Raw genomic sequence first — 15258 nt, 5'->3', positions numbered from 1 at the left:
TTAGGGGAGACTGGGAGCCGAGGGCACAGTTTCAGAGGAAAGGGACAACATTCAGAACTTAGATGAGGAGGAATTTCTTCAGCCAGAGGTTGGTGAATCTGTGGAATTCATTTCCACAGAAGACTGTGTAGAGGAAGGGTCAATCAGTGTAATTAAGACAGAGACAGATGGATTCTTGATGGGAAATGGAATCAAAGGTTACGGGAGAATTGGATTGAGAAAATTATCAGCCACAATGGAAAGGTGAAGCAGATTCGATGGAGCGAATGGCCCAATTCTGCTCCTTGTGGTCTCATGGTATAAAAGGCTATTGGATTATTTGGAAAATCGAGAGAATTTCAATCTCAAAAGCACCCTGAACAGGTCAAGACCCTGTGATGAACAAGAGTCTAAAAGCCAGGGGAATAGTGAACCTGCAACTCTCCAAATTCCTGTTACTGGTGATGAAATTATCCCCTGATCTGAAAATCATATCATTCATGATGTTTTGCTGGATTGTCTGTGTCCCCACTGGCAGCTGTTAGGTAACTTCACCGAGCCATTGGAGGATTGGTTCAGGTATAAATCTGTGTGCTGCTTCCAATGCATTACGCAGAGCGCCAGTTGGAGGCTTGATCTCGGGAAGTTTCAATAATCTCCGTGTAAAATGGGAACAACCAAATCTGTAGACATCACTGTGATTGGTTATCCAATTCTTGTCACGATCGGCATCCCTGGTGAGTAACAGTAAACAACTATTTATTTTAGAAAACCCTGGTTTCGATGTGTTGTCTTTTCCTTCCCCCTTGCTGTCTGTTGCTGAATCCACGTTGACCATTGCTGCTCCAGTTTCTACTAACAGTCGTGCTGAGAATAGAATCGTGCTTTTCCTCATTTACGTCGATCTGTGGATCTGAGTCAGGATTTTAACATGATGCTGTGATTCACAGAAGACTTTGATGTTTACGTGGGTCGGTGAGAAATCCATCGAATCTGTCCTGGTCGCATCTGCCATTTAATGTGCAGTGTGGTGATCTTGAGCACAGTTTGCCTGTTAACTCACATGTACCTCATGTTAATTATGTTAAGATGGTGGCACAGTTTTTAGCATTGCAGCCTCACAGTGCCAGGGACCGTGTACCATTCACGGCTTATATAACTGTGTGTTCAGACTCTGCACGTTGTCCCCTGTCTGCATGGGTTTCCTCCGGGTGCTCCGCTTTCCTCATACGGTCTGAAACACGTACTGGTTAGTTGCATGGGTAATGCTAATTTCTCCCTCAGTGAACCCGAACAGGCATCAGAGTGTGGCGAGAAGAGGAGTAATTATTTTTCCAATTTCTTACAGCGAACCTGATGGCGATTGTGGTCCTGTCCCGGGGAAGGTGCGGCCTCTCCAAAGGGATCACCTGTTATATGATCACCATGGCGATAGCCGATCTCCTGGTCTGCATTTTTAACGTCAACATGGACATCTTTCGCTCACATTTCCCACATTCATTCCTGAGGTACACCACTGTCTGCCGTCTCATTTATGCCTTGCAAGTATCCAGCGTCCAAATGTCCGTCTGGTCCACAACATTATTTTCTCTTGACCGTTTCGTGGCCATTTCTTGTCCAAAACTAAAATTAAAATACTGCACCAGGAGAACTGCCACTGTGATTCTAACAGCCATGAGTGTATTCAGTTTTGTCATGAATATTCCAATCTATTTCCGTTATGAACCCTATTCTGTTGTTGCCAATGTGCACTGGGGCTGCCGCACAGTGAAAGAGTACTTTTCTTCACCAGCATGGAGAACTTACAAGTGGGTCGCTCACTTCTCAGTCCCATTTTTGCCATTCTCCTTGTTGCTGCTATTGAATTCTCTCACCGTCCGGCACATCTTGGTGGCCAGTAGGTCTCGCAGGGCCCTGAAGGCTCACGGCCCTGGGGAGGGCAGCAGTGACCCCGTGATGAAGAGCAGAAGAACGGCTATCGTCCTGCTCTTCACTGTCTCCGGGAGTTTTATGGTTCTGTGGACACCAATCGTAATAATTGACCTCCTGTTCGATTTCACTGAGATGCCTACCTTGGGAGATGTCAGTTTTGTTCACTTGGTAATGAGAATCTCACTCCTGATGATGTATTCCAACACCTGTACGAACACATGCATTTATATATTGACCCAACGGAGGTTCCGGGAAGAGATTCTGAACATGGTGAAATCTCCATTGATTCTCCTGTTCAAATTCCTTCAGTAATTGTTGAATAATGTAAAGCTGGGATTGAGTGGACGTAGGAAAGATGTTTCCATCAGTCGGAGAGACTGAAATCCGAGGGCACAGCCTCAGAATAAAGGAACTAACCTTGAGAATCGAGATCAGCAGGAATTTCTTCAGCCAGAGGGTGGTGAATCTGTGGAACTCATTGCCACAGAGATCTATGGGGGCCCGAGCATTGAATGTTTCTAACACAAAAATAGATAGTTTCATGATTGGTAAGGGGATCAAAGGTTACGAGGCAAAATTGGGAAAATGGGTCAAGAAACATATCAGCCATGATGAAATAGTGGATAAGGGCGAAGAAGTGGCAGATGGACTTCAACACAGATAAATGTATAGTCATCCATTCTGGCAGAACCAATGGGATGAACGAGTACACTACCAAGGGCAGGAGTCTTCGGAGTGTTGCAGAGCAGGAGGATCTTGGGGTCCGGGTCCACAGGACTCTTAAATCGGCCTCGCAGGTGGAGGATGTGGTCAAGAAGGCGTATGGTGTACTGGCCTTCATTAATCGAGGGATTGAGTTTAGGAATCGGGAGGTAATGCTGCAACTTTATAAGACCCTTGTCAGGCCTCATTTGGAGTACTGTGCACAGTTCTGGTCGCCTCACTATAGGAAGGATGTAGAAGCTATTGAAAGGGTACAGAGGAGATTTACAAGGATGTTGCCTGGACTGGGAGACATGCCTTATGAAGTTAGGTTGAGGGAGCTGGGACTCTTTTCCCTGGAGAGACGAAGGTTGAGAGGCGACCTGATAGAAGTTTATAAAATGTTGAGTGGAATAGATAGGGTGGATTCTCAGAGGCTATTTCCCCGGGTTGAAATGGTCGCTACGAGAGGACACAGATTTAAGGTGCGGGGAGGCAAGTACAGAAGTGATGTTAAGGGTAAGTTTTTCACTCAGAGGGTGGTGAGTGAATGGAACCGGCTGCCATCAGTGGTGGTGGAGGCGAACTCGCTGGGGTCTTTTAAAAGACTTCTGGATGAGTATATGGAATTTAATGGGATTGGGGGTGATTGATAGGTCTATAGATTGGTAGGTGTTGATGTGATCGGCGCAACTCGTGGGCCGAAGGACCTGTTTGTGCTGTAGTGTCCTATGTTCTATGTTCTATGTAAGATTTGATGGGCCGAATAGCCCAATTCTGCTCCTTTATCTTACAGTCTTAAGTATTGGAAGGTTGAGTTGATGGAGTTGGGGACCTAGTTATTGTTTGATATCTCAATTGGACCTCACCAAGTGGCCAGTAGATCGAAGCAAGTCTCTCTGTTCACGGCTTCTCAATCTCTCACAAAATCAAGGGTTTTTATAGCTGAAGAGTTTGGACCAATATTGTTGTCCTCGGCACATGTGGTCACCATTGACCAGAAACTCAACTGCACTCGCCACATGAATACCATGGCTACACAAACAGGTTAGAGGCTCGGGTAACTTGGGGGAGTTTTTTGTTTGCCCAGAAACTGTAAAAATCCTACCCGAGATCAACGGATCTCATAGAGTCATAGAATCATAGTCATGGAGGTTTACAGCATGGAAACAGGCCCTTCGGCCCAACATGTCCATGCCACCCCTTTCTTTTTAAAACCTAAATAGTACCAATTGCCCTTATTTAGCCCATATCACTCTATACCCATCTTCCCCATGTAACTATCTAAATGATTTTAAAAGACAAAATTGTACCCACATCTCCTCCCACCTCTGGCAGCTTGTTCCAGACACTCATCACTCTCTGTGTGAAAAAATTGCCCCTCTGGACATATTTGTATCTTTCTTCTCTCACTTTAAATCTATTCCCTCTAGTTTTAGACCCCACTAATTTTGGGAAAAGATATTGACTCTCCAGCTGATCAATGTCCCTCATTACTTTATAGATCTCTGTAAGATCACCCCTCAGCATCCTTCGCTCCAGAGAAAAAAGTCTCAGTCTATCCAGCCTCTCCTTTAAACTCAAACCATCAAGTCCTGGAGCATTGTAGTCAACATTTTCTGCACACTTTCTAGTTTAATAATATCCTTTCTATAACAGGGCAACCAGAACCGTGCACAAGATTCCAAGTGTGGCCTTACCAATGTTTTGTACAACTTCAACAAGACGTCCCAACTCCTGTATTCAATGTTCTGACCAATGAAACCCAGCATGCCGAATGCCTTCTTCACCACTCTGTCCACCTGTGACTCCACTTTCAGGGAGCTATGAACATGTACCCCTAGATCTCTGTGTTCTGTAACTCTCCCCAACGCCCTACCATTTACAGATGATCTTTCCATGGCCTGCCCCTCGCCCACTCCAATTCCCGTGACGGACTGGTAAAATTCCGGCCACTGGATCCAAATATGTGTGAAATTAATAACTCAAATCAAATCAAAATCAAATCAAACTGTGTCTATCCTGTGACACTTTGGCCCTCTGCTAGCACTACATTCCTGCTAACTGCTTCAATGACTTCCTGTATCATGGTGTCCAGGTCAATTATCCACCTTTGAATAATTCCAAAGCTGAGAGAGACGGATCTCAGGATTTTTAGAGAGTCAATGGATATTGGGGAATGAGATGGGAAGTAGAGTAGAGGAAGGAGATCCTGCTGATTGTATTGAATGGTGGGGCAGCAGGCTGGTGGGGGCCATATAGTCTACTCCTGCTCCTATTTCTTATCATCTGATGCCCATCGTGTTTTCCTATTCCTTTTGTTACGACACAGACGTTAATCCCCCAAAGAGGAATACCTCACCTTGTAATGTGTTAAAAGTGTGTGTGAAAGTCTGAACCGTCCTTCAGTCATGTTCAGCGGTTAACTGACAGAAATACCTGTCACTCACTTTAAAATAAAAATTTAACAATTTATTTATCTAACAGGGAACTTTAAATCAACATTAAACACAACGAGAAAACAAGATTCTACTGGATTGCTGTTCAAATAAACACAATATTATTTCATTAAAAAAGATGGATTTTAGATACTCTCAGACCACATCCAAGCAGGAATTGTGTCTTTCGGAAGGTTCCGGAGTTTCTCATTAGATTTGCCAATTTGGTAACTGTGGGTCAGAGGGTGTTTTCTCTTCAGAGATATATAAAGCTGGCAGGGGGGAGAGCTGGTCACTCCCTCTTCAGACTTGAGAGGTGACAGTTGTTAACACCTCTTTTCCCTTTTGCACAATCTTTTATACCTGTGATGACCGATCAATTTTCCCACAACTGGATTGGTCTGATTTTTTTTCAACATCATCAAATTCAAATTGTACAGGTTCTTGGTAGCTGAGCACCAGCTTTAAATTATTTGGGTCAATTCAAATGTTCAAATGCCTGACGACTGTTACCAAGGCAACTCTGCTTTCTGGCCTTGGAGAAAAATGTTTCAGCTTGGATTCAGTGAGTACTTTTCTTTTTCGGTGTGGCACGGTGGCACAGTGGTTAGCACCGCTGCCTCACAGCTTCAGGAACTTGGTTCGATTCCCGGCTTGGGTCACTGTCTGTGTGGAATTTACACATTCTCCCTGTGTCCACGTGGGCTTTCTCCGGGTGCTCCGGTTTTCTCCCACAGTCCAAAGGTTGATTGGCCATGCTAAATTGCCCCTGAGTGTCTCAGGATTTGTGTGTCAGAGGGATCTATGCCCTCATTGTGGACATCCTCTGGACTCTTTCCAAGGCCAGCGCATCTTTCCTGAGATACGGGGCCCAAAACAGCTCACAATATTCCAAATGGGGTCCGATCAGAGCTGATACAGCCTCAGAAGTACATCCCTGCTCTTGCATTTTAGCCCTCTTGACATGAATGCGAGCATTGCATTTGCTTTCCTAACTGCCGACTGAACCTGCAAGTTAAGCTTAAGAGAACCTTGAACAATGACTCCCAAATCCATTTGTATTTCTGATCTGTGAAGCGTTTCCCCATTTACAAAATAGTCTCTGCCTCCATTCCTCGTTCCAAAGTGCATAACCTCACACTTTTCCACATTGTGTTCCATCTGCCACTTCTTTACCTACTCTCCCAACCTGTCAAATACTTCTGCACCCTCCTGCTTCCTCAATAATACCTGCCCCTCTTCATGTTTTTGTATCACCTGCAAACTTAGTAACAGTGCCTTCAGTTCCTTCCTCCAAATCGTTGATGTATATTGTGAAAAGCTACGGTCCCAGCACCGTCCCCTGAGGCACATCACTCGTCACTGGCTGCCTTCCGGAGAAGACCCCTTTATCCCCACTCTCTATCTTCTGCCAGACAGCCAATCCTCTATCCATGCCTGATCTTACCCTTTATACTTTGGGCTCTTAATTTCTTTTATAGTCTGCTGTGTGACACCTTGTCAATGGCCTTTTGGAAATCTAAATAAATCCTGTCCATTGGTTCTCCTTTATCGAACTTCCTTGTTACCTTCTCAAAGAACAGATTTGTGAGACATAACCTCCCCTTGACAAAGCCATACTGACTCTGTCCTGTTTTATCACACACTTCTAAGTACTCCACAATCTCATCTTTAATAATGGACTCTAAAATCTTGCCAATGACTGAACTTAGGCTAACCAGCCTATAATTTCCCATCTGCTGCCTCCCTCCCTTCTTAAACATTGGTGTTACATGAGCTACTTTCCACTCCTCTGGGACTCTCCCTGCCTCCAGTGATTCCTGAAAAATCACCACCAATGCCTCCACAATTTCCTCAGCAATCTCTTTTATAACACAGGGGTGTACTCCATCTGGTCCAGGTGATTTATTCACCTTCAGACCTTTCAGCTTCCCCAGAATCTTCTCCTTAGTGATGGTCACTGCACTCACCTCTGCCCCCTGATTCTCCTGAAGCTCTGGCATCCCACTGGTGTCTCCCACCGTGAAGACTGATGTAAAGGACCTATTCAGTTCTTCTGCCATTTCTTTGTTTCCTATTATTACGACTCCAGCCTCATCCCCACTGGTCCAATGTCTATTTTTGCCTCTCTCTTACCGTTCATATGTTGAAAAAAAACTCTTCCCATTTTTTTCACTTATATTTCCACTTATATTTCTTTGTCTCCCCTCTTATTGAGTATTCAGTTGTCCTCTGCTCACTTTAAAGCCTTCCCACTCATCTGGCTTCCCACTAATCCTCGCCACTTTGTTTACTATTCCTTTTACTTTCATATTTCCCTTGACTTCCCTCATCAGCCATGGATGCCTCATCCTCCCCGGAGCATGTTTCCCCTTCTTTGGGATGAATTTCTCTTGTGCCTCCCGAATAACTCCCAAAAACTCCTGCCATTGCTGTTCCACTGTCTTCCCTGCTGGGTTCACCTTTCCAATCAACTCTGGCCAGCTCCTCCCTCATGTCTTTGTCGTTGCCTTTATTTAATTGTAATTCCATTCCATCTGATTCCAGCTTCTCCCTCTCAAACTGCAGGGTGAATTCTATCATACTGTGATCACTGCTCCCTAAGGGTTCCCCCACCTTCCGTTCCCTAATCCAGTCTGTCTCATTACACATCACCAAATCCAGAATTGCCTGTTCCCTCACAGGCTCTGCCACAAGCTGCTCCGAAAAACCATCCCTGAGACATTCCACAAACTCCTTTTCTCAGGATCTAATACCGACCTGATTTTCCCAGTCCTCCTGTATCTTGAAGTTCCCCCATGATAATTCTTTTATTGCCTTTTTTATGTGCCTTTTCTGTCTCCTAATTTATTTGCTACCCCGAGCCTGACGACTGCGAGGGGCCAACACATAATTCCCATCAGGATCTTTTTTTCGATTCCTCAAATCCACCCACAGAGATGTTATGCCTTCTGATCCTCGATCGCTTCTTCCTATCATAGAGACAGAGAGTCAGAGAGTCAGAGAGTCAGAAGGTCAGAGAGTCAGAATGTCAGAGGGTCAAAGAGTCAGAGAGTCAGAATGTCAGAGAGTCAGAGAGTCAGAAGGTCAGAGGGTCAGAGGGCCAGAGGGTCAGAGTGTCAGGGGGTCAGGGGGTCAGAGGGTCAGAGAGTCAGAGGGTCAGAGGGTCAGAGTGTCAGAGAGTCAGAGTGTCAGAGAGTCAGAGTGTCAGAGAGTCAGAGAGTCAGAGTGTCAGAGAGTCAGAGGGTCAGAGTGTCAGAGAGTCAGAGGGTCAGAGGGTCAGAGGGTCAGAGAGTCAGAGGGTCAGAGGGTCAGAGAGTCAGAGGGACAGAGAGTCAGAGAGTCAGAGGGTCAGAGTGTCAGAGGGTCAGAGTGTCAGAGAGTCAGAGGGTCAGAGTGTCAGAGAGTCAGAGGGTCAGAGTGTCAGAGAGTCAGAGGGTCAGAGGGTCAGAGGGTCAGAGAGTCAGAGGGTCAGAGGGTCAGAGAGTCAGAGGGACAGAGAGTCAGAGAGTCAGAGGGTCAGAGTGTCAGAGGGTCAGAGTGTCAGAGAGTCAGAGGGTCAGAGTGTCAGAGGGTCAGAGGGTCAGAGAGTCAGAGGGTCAGAGAGTCAGAGGGTCAGAGGGTCAGAGAGTCAGAGTGTCAGAGAGGTTTGCAGCATGGAAACAGGCCCTTCAGCCCAAATTGTCCATGCTGCCCTTTCTTGACACCTAAGTTCATCCCAGTTGTCACAGTTTCACCCATATCCCTCCATACCCATTTACCCATGTAAATGTCTAAAAGTTTTTTAACAGACAGGATTGGACCCGCCTCTACTACTAAACCTGGCAGCTTGTTCCAAACACTCACTCCTCTCTGTGTGAAAAAATTGCCCTTCTGGGCCATTTTGCGTCTCTCCCCTCTCAACTTAAATCTATGCCCTCGAGTTTCAGACTCTCCTAACTTTGGGAAAATGTATTGACTGTCTAGATGATTGATGCCCCTCTAGATGATTGATCCCCTATAGGATCTTATAGACCTCGATAAGATCACCCCAAAGCCTCATACATTCCAGAGAAAAAGTCTCAGTTGATCCAATCTTTCCTAAAAACTCGACCGTCAAATCCCGATCGCATCCATAGAACCATCAAAAATTACAGCTCAGAAACAGGCCTTTTGGCCCTTCTTGTCTGTGCCGAACCATTTTTTGCCTCGTCCCACTGACCTGCACTTGGACCATATCCCTCCACACCCCTCTCATCCATGAACCCGTCCAAGTTTTTCTTAAATGTTAAAAGTGACCCGGCATTTACCACTTTATCCGGCAGCTCATTCCACACTCCCACCACTCTCTGCGTGAAGAAGCCCTCCCTAATATTCCCTTTAAACTTTTCTCCTTTCACCCTGAACCCATGCCCTCTGGTTTTTTGCTCCCCTCGCCTCAATGGAAAAAGCCTGCTTGCATTCACTCTATCTATACCCATCAAAATCTTGTACAGCTCTATCAAATCCCCCCTCATTCTTCGACGCTCCAGGAAATAAAGTCCTAACCTCTTCAATCACTCTCAAGTCCCGGCCACACCCTCGTGACCCTTCTCTGCACTCTTTCAACCTTATTTACATCCTTCCTGTAACTAGGTGACCAAAACTGTACACAATACTCTAAATTCGGGTTTATAAATGGCTTATTTAACCTTACCATAACACTCCAACTTTTATACTCGATACTCCGATTTATAAAGGCCAATGTACCAAAAGCACTCTTTATGACCCGATCCACCTGTGATGTCACTTTTAGGGAATTTTGTACCTGTGTTCCCAGATCCCTCTGTCCAACTGCACTTTTCAGTGTCCTCCCATTTATCCTGTACGTTCTACTTTGGTTTGTCCTTCCAAATTGCAATACCTCACATTTGTCTGTGTTAAATTCCATTTGCTATTATTCAGCCCATTGTTCACCCGATTTTTCCAGTTGTAAATGATCCCAGTAAATCTTTTCTGCACTCTGTCTAGTTTAATAACATCATTTCTATAATGGGGTGACCAGAACTGGACACAGTATTCCAATTGTGACCTGACAAACGACTTGTACAACTTCAACAAGACATCTCAACTCCTGTGTTCAATATTCTGACCAATGAACCCAGGTATGCCGAAAGCCTTCTTCACCACTCTGTCCACCTGTGACTCCACTTTCAAAGAGCTATGTACCCCGAAATCTCTTTGTTCTGTCACTCTCCCCAGTGCCCTCCCATTAACTGAGTAAGTCCTGCCCTGGCTCGATCGATTAAAATGCATCACCTCACATTGATCTAAATTAAACTCCATCTGCCATTCGTCAGCCCACTGGCCCAATTGATCAAGGTCCTGTTGCACTCCGAGATAACGTTCTTCACTGTCCACTCTGCCACCGATCCTGGTGTCATGTGAAACTTACTAACAATGCATACTAAATGATCATCCAAATCATTAATATAAATGACAAATAACAGTGGGATCAGCACCGATCCCAGAGGCACATCACTGATCACAGGCCTTCAGTCTGAAAAACAACTGTCTCCAACCACCATTTATCTTCTATCATCAAGTCAATTTTGTATCCATTTGGCTAGCTCACCCTGGATTGAACTTTATGCAACAACCTACGAAGTGTTGCCCTGTCAAAGGCTTAGCTAGAGTCCATGTAGATAACATCAACCGCACTGCCCTCATCTACCTTCTTGGTTACCCCTTCAGAAAACTCAGTCAAATTTGTGGGATATGTTTTTCCACTCACAAAGCCATGCAGACTATCTCTTATCCGTTCTTGTGTCTCTAAATGCCTGTAGACCCTGTCTCTAAAAATACCTTCCAACAACTTATTCACGATGGATATGAGGCTCACCTTCCTGTAGTCCCCAGGCTTTTCCCTGCAGTCCTCCTTGAGCAAATGCACATTTCCCACCCTTCAACCTTCAGGCACCTTCCCTGTGACTATCAATATTCAAATATCTCTGCTAGCAGACACACAATTTCCTCCCTAGCCTCCCACAGTGTCCACGGATACAGTTCATCAGATCCCAGCGATTTATCGACTTTGATGCATTTTAAGACTTAAACACCTTCTTCTCAGTGATACGTACCCTCCTCAAGACGTCACTATTTATTTCCCCAAGTTCCCAAACATTCATGATTTTCTCAGATGTGAATATTGATGAGAAATATTCATTTCAGATCTCACCCATCTCTTGTGGATCTGCACAGAGATGACTTTGTTGCTCCTTAAGAGGTCCTAATCTCTCCCGAGTTACTCTTTTGCCCTTTATGTATTTGTAGAAGCTGTTTGGATTCTCCTTTGCCTGATCTGACAAAACAAGCTTGTGTCCCCTTTTTGCCCCCCGATGCCTCCTTAACTATCGATTTAACTTCATTCCTTACAAACAATACAACCCCCGCCCCCTTTGCCCATCTGCTTGTCCTTTCGATAGGACACATATCCTTGGATATTTAGATCCCAGCCCTGATCACCTTGTCCCTGTGATGCCCACAACATCGTACCGGCCAATTTCAATGTGCACAACAAGCTCATTGAAATTGTTCCGTACACTGCGTGCATTTAGGTACAACACCATCAGTCCTGCATTGACCATCTCCCTTCTCGGACTTGTCACCTTGTTTGCTCTGCTGGAGGTTAGATTCCTGCCACCTTCTATACTCTCTGTTCTATTACATAGTCTGGAAACATTACTAATCTCTCCTGAGCCCTCGGCTCCTTTAACTCGTTGAAAGTCCTCAGCTTATGCTATGTTAACCTTGATAGGAAGGGGGATAGAGTACAGGAGCTGGTGTTGAATGTTGCACTTGTATAGAACGTTGGTTGCGCCGCCTTTGGAGTGATGCGTCCAGTTCTGGAGGCAGGCGCGCTGGAGTTGTTTAAGGGATACTTAGATAGGCACATGAGCGGGATGGCGATGGAGGGATGTAGGAGACTGTTTTCAATAAGAATCAAGAGCCTTGGGACATCCCTGGGAATCAATTGATTCCTATTGACCTTCCAACATATTTTCTGCCTCACTTGTTTTACCTTTGAGCTTCTGGGGATTCCCTTGAATGTTTGCGTAAGGATGTGCATGTTATTGATGTTTTTCTCTTTCAATCCACAGGTGCTGCGGTCCTCCTTGTTGTCCAACAAGGGGCATACACGCGGTGGGTCGTGAGAGGACTGCTCTTGGATGTTTCGAGAGTAGCCGAGCGCTTCACGTCATTAGTGTAAGCTTAAACTGGACCAGCTGATGGGCACGACGACAGCTCAGTGACTATCACTGTTTGCTGTGCAGATACATGGATTTGGGCCAGTATCTGTGGGAGTTTGCACATTCTCCCTGTGCTTGCGTGGGTTTTCTCCGGGTGGTCCAGTTTCCTCCCACACCTCACACACTGAGACTAATTGGTGTAACGAATTGTCCCTAAATCAGTCTCCCCCCAATCTGGTTTCCAATGTGGAGTGTCATTAGCGTAGGCAAGGGTCATGGGTGGAAGAGGGATTCGCAACATTGAAATGACGGTGAGGGCTCGTTGGGCCGAAGGGCCTGTTTCTCGTGCTGTGTTGTTCTTTGTTCTTTGTTTATCATTAACCTGAACTCCTAATTTCTCCTTTAACTTTTATTTTCTAATTCTTGATACAGCTGAACCCTCTCCCTCACTATTTAGTTGAAAGCCCTATCTACAGCCCTAGTTATACGGCTCACCAGGACTCTGGACCCAGTTTCAAATGAAGACCGTCCCATCGGAACAGGTTCCCTATTCCCCAATAGTGGTGCCAATGTCACATGAATTCAAACCCATTCCTCCCACACCAATCTGTGAGACACACGTTGACCTCCTCAATCTTACTGACCCTGTGCCAATTAGCTCATGGCTCAGGTAGTAATCCACAGATTATTACCTTTATCGTTCTCTTTTGAAATTTAGCTCTGAACTGTTCATACTCCCTGAGGAGAACCTTTGTTCCTGTCCTAGCGATGTCATTGGTATCTACACTGACCATGAGAACTGGATCTTTACCCCACCCACTCCAAGTTCCTCTGCAGCCCAGATGAGAAATCCCGAACCTGAGCACCAGGCAGACAACACAATCACAGGTCACAGTCTGAGGATTCTGGATAGAGCCTTTAGAACGGAGATGAGGAGACATTTCTTCACCCAGAGAGTGGTGAGCCTGTGGAATTCATTACCACAGGAAGTAGCTGATGCCAAAACATTGAAGGTATTCAAGAGGCAGCTGGATATAGCACTGGGGGCGAATGGGATCAAAGGTTATGGGGAGAAAGCAGGATTAGGTTATAGAGTTGGATGATCAGCCATTAGAGTGATGAATGATGGAGCAGGCTCAAAGGGCAAATGGCCTCATCCTGCTCCAATCTCCCATATTTCTATGTTTCTATGTAATGCACATGTCCCTCGTGTTAAATCTGAATATTGGAATGTAAGTTAGATATTGTAGATTGTTTGACTTTGCAGACTTTGCAGAGTGAATTTTACATTGTTTGTTCCAAACCGTTGTTTATTCTCCGAGCGGTTAACTGGCATTTCAAACTTTTGCCTCCTCGAAGCACAACGTTACTGGTCATTAAATGGACTGTGAGAAAACCGAGTCAGGAGTTCTTTCATGGACAAACACGGTGCAGAAAAAGAGCGATTGATCTGTACACAGCCAGTACCGAGCGGGAGAGTCATGTCAATACCTGTCCGATTGGAAATACAGTGAGTAACAGAATACTGAAAGGCCTGGATAGAGTGGATGTGTAGAAGATGTCTCCATTATTAGGGGAGACTGGGAGCCGAGGGCACAGCCTCAGAGGAAAGGGGCAACATTCAGAACTTAGATGAGGAGGAATTTCTTCAACCAGAGGTTGGTGAATCTGTGGAATTCATTTCCACAGAAGGCTGTGTAGAGGAAGGGTCAATCAGTGTAATTGAGACAGAGATAGATGGATTCTTGATGGGAAATGGAATCAAAGGTTACGGGAGAATTGGATTGAGAATCTTATCAGCCATGATGGAATGGTGAAGCAGATTCGATGGAGCGAATGGCCCAATTCTGCTCCCTGTGGTCTCATGGTATAAAAGGCTATTGGATTATTTGGAAAATCTAGAGAATTTCAATCTCAAAAGCACCCTGAACAGGTCAAGACCCTGTGATGAACAACAGTCTAAAAGCCAGGGGAATAGTGAACCTGCAACTCTCCAAATTACTGTTACTGGGGATGAAATTATCCCCTGATCTGAAAATCATTTCATTCATGATGTTTTGCTGGATTGTCTGTGTCCCCACTGGCAGCTGTTAGGTAACTTCACCGAGCCATTGGAGGATTGGTTCAGGTATAAATCTGTGTGCTGCTTCCAATGCATTACGCAGAGCGCCAGTTGGAGGCTTGATCTCGGGAAGTTTCAATAATCTCCGTGTAAAATGGGAGCAACCAAATCTGTAGACATCACTGTGATTGGTTATCCAATTCTTGTCATTATCAGTATCCCTGGTGAGTAACAGTAAACAACTATTTATTTTAGAAAGCCCTGGCTTCGATGTGTTGTCTTTTTCTTCCCCCTTGCTGTCTGTTGCTGAATCCACATTGACCATTGCTGCTCCAGTTTAGGCAAGAAAATAATTGTATTTATCCCAATTTGCATGGATGTGTGGATCTGAGACAGATTTTTGACAGGATACTGTGATTCACAGTGGACACTAATATACGGATGGATTGCTGAGAAATCCATGGAATCTGTCTTGGCAGCATTTGCCATTTAATGTGCATTGTGGTCCGCTTGATCACAGTTTGCCTGGAAACTCACACGCATCTCATGTTAATTATGTTAATGTGACGGCGGCACAATGGCACCGTGTTTAGCACTGCTGCCTCACAGCGGCAGGGACAGGGGTTCCATTCCCGGCTCGGGTGAATGTCTGTGTGGAAACTGCATGTTGTTCACTGTCTGAAATCTGGTTCGTTGCATGGGTAATGCTAATTTCTCCCTCAGTGTACCCGAGCAAGTACTGGAGTGTGGCAACTCGGGGAGTAATTATTCTTTTCCAATTTCTTACAGCGAACCTGATGGCGATTGTGGTCCTGTCCCGGGGAAGGTGCGGCCTCTCCAAAGGGATCACCTGTTATATGATCACCATGGCGATAGCCGATCTCCTGGTCTGCATTTTTAACGTCACCCTGGTCGGCATCTTTCTCTATCATTTCCC

This window comes from Carcharhinus amblyrhynchos, unplaced genomic scaffold (genome assembly GCF_965287045.1).
Source record: "Carcharhinus amblyrhynchos unplaced genomic scaffold, sCarAmb.v2.hapA scaffold_40, whole genome shotgun sequence".
Taxonomy (NCBI): domain Eukaryota; kingdom Metazoa; phylum Chordata; class Chondrichthyes; order Carcharhiniformes; family Carcharhinidae; genus Carcharhinus; species Carcharhinus amblyrhynchos.
Note: the sequence above shows the minus strand (reverse complement) of the source record.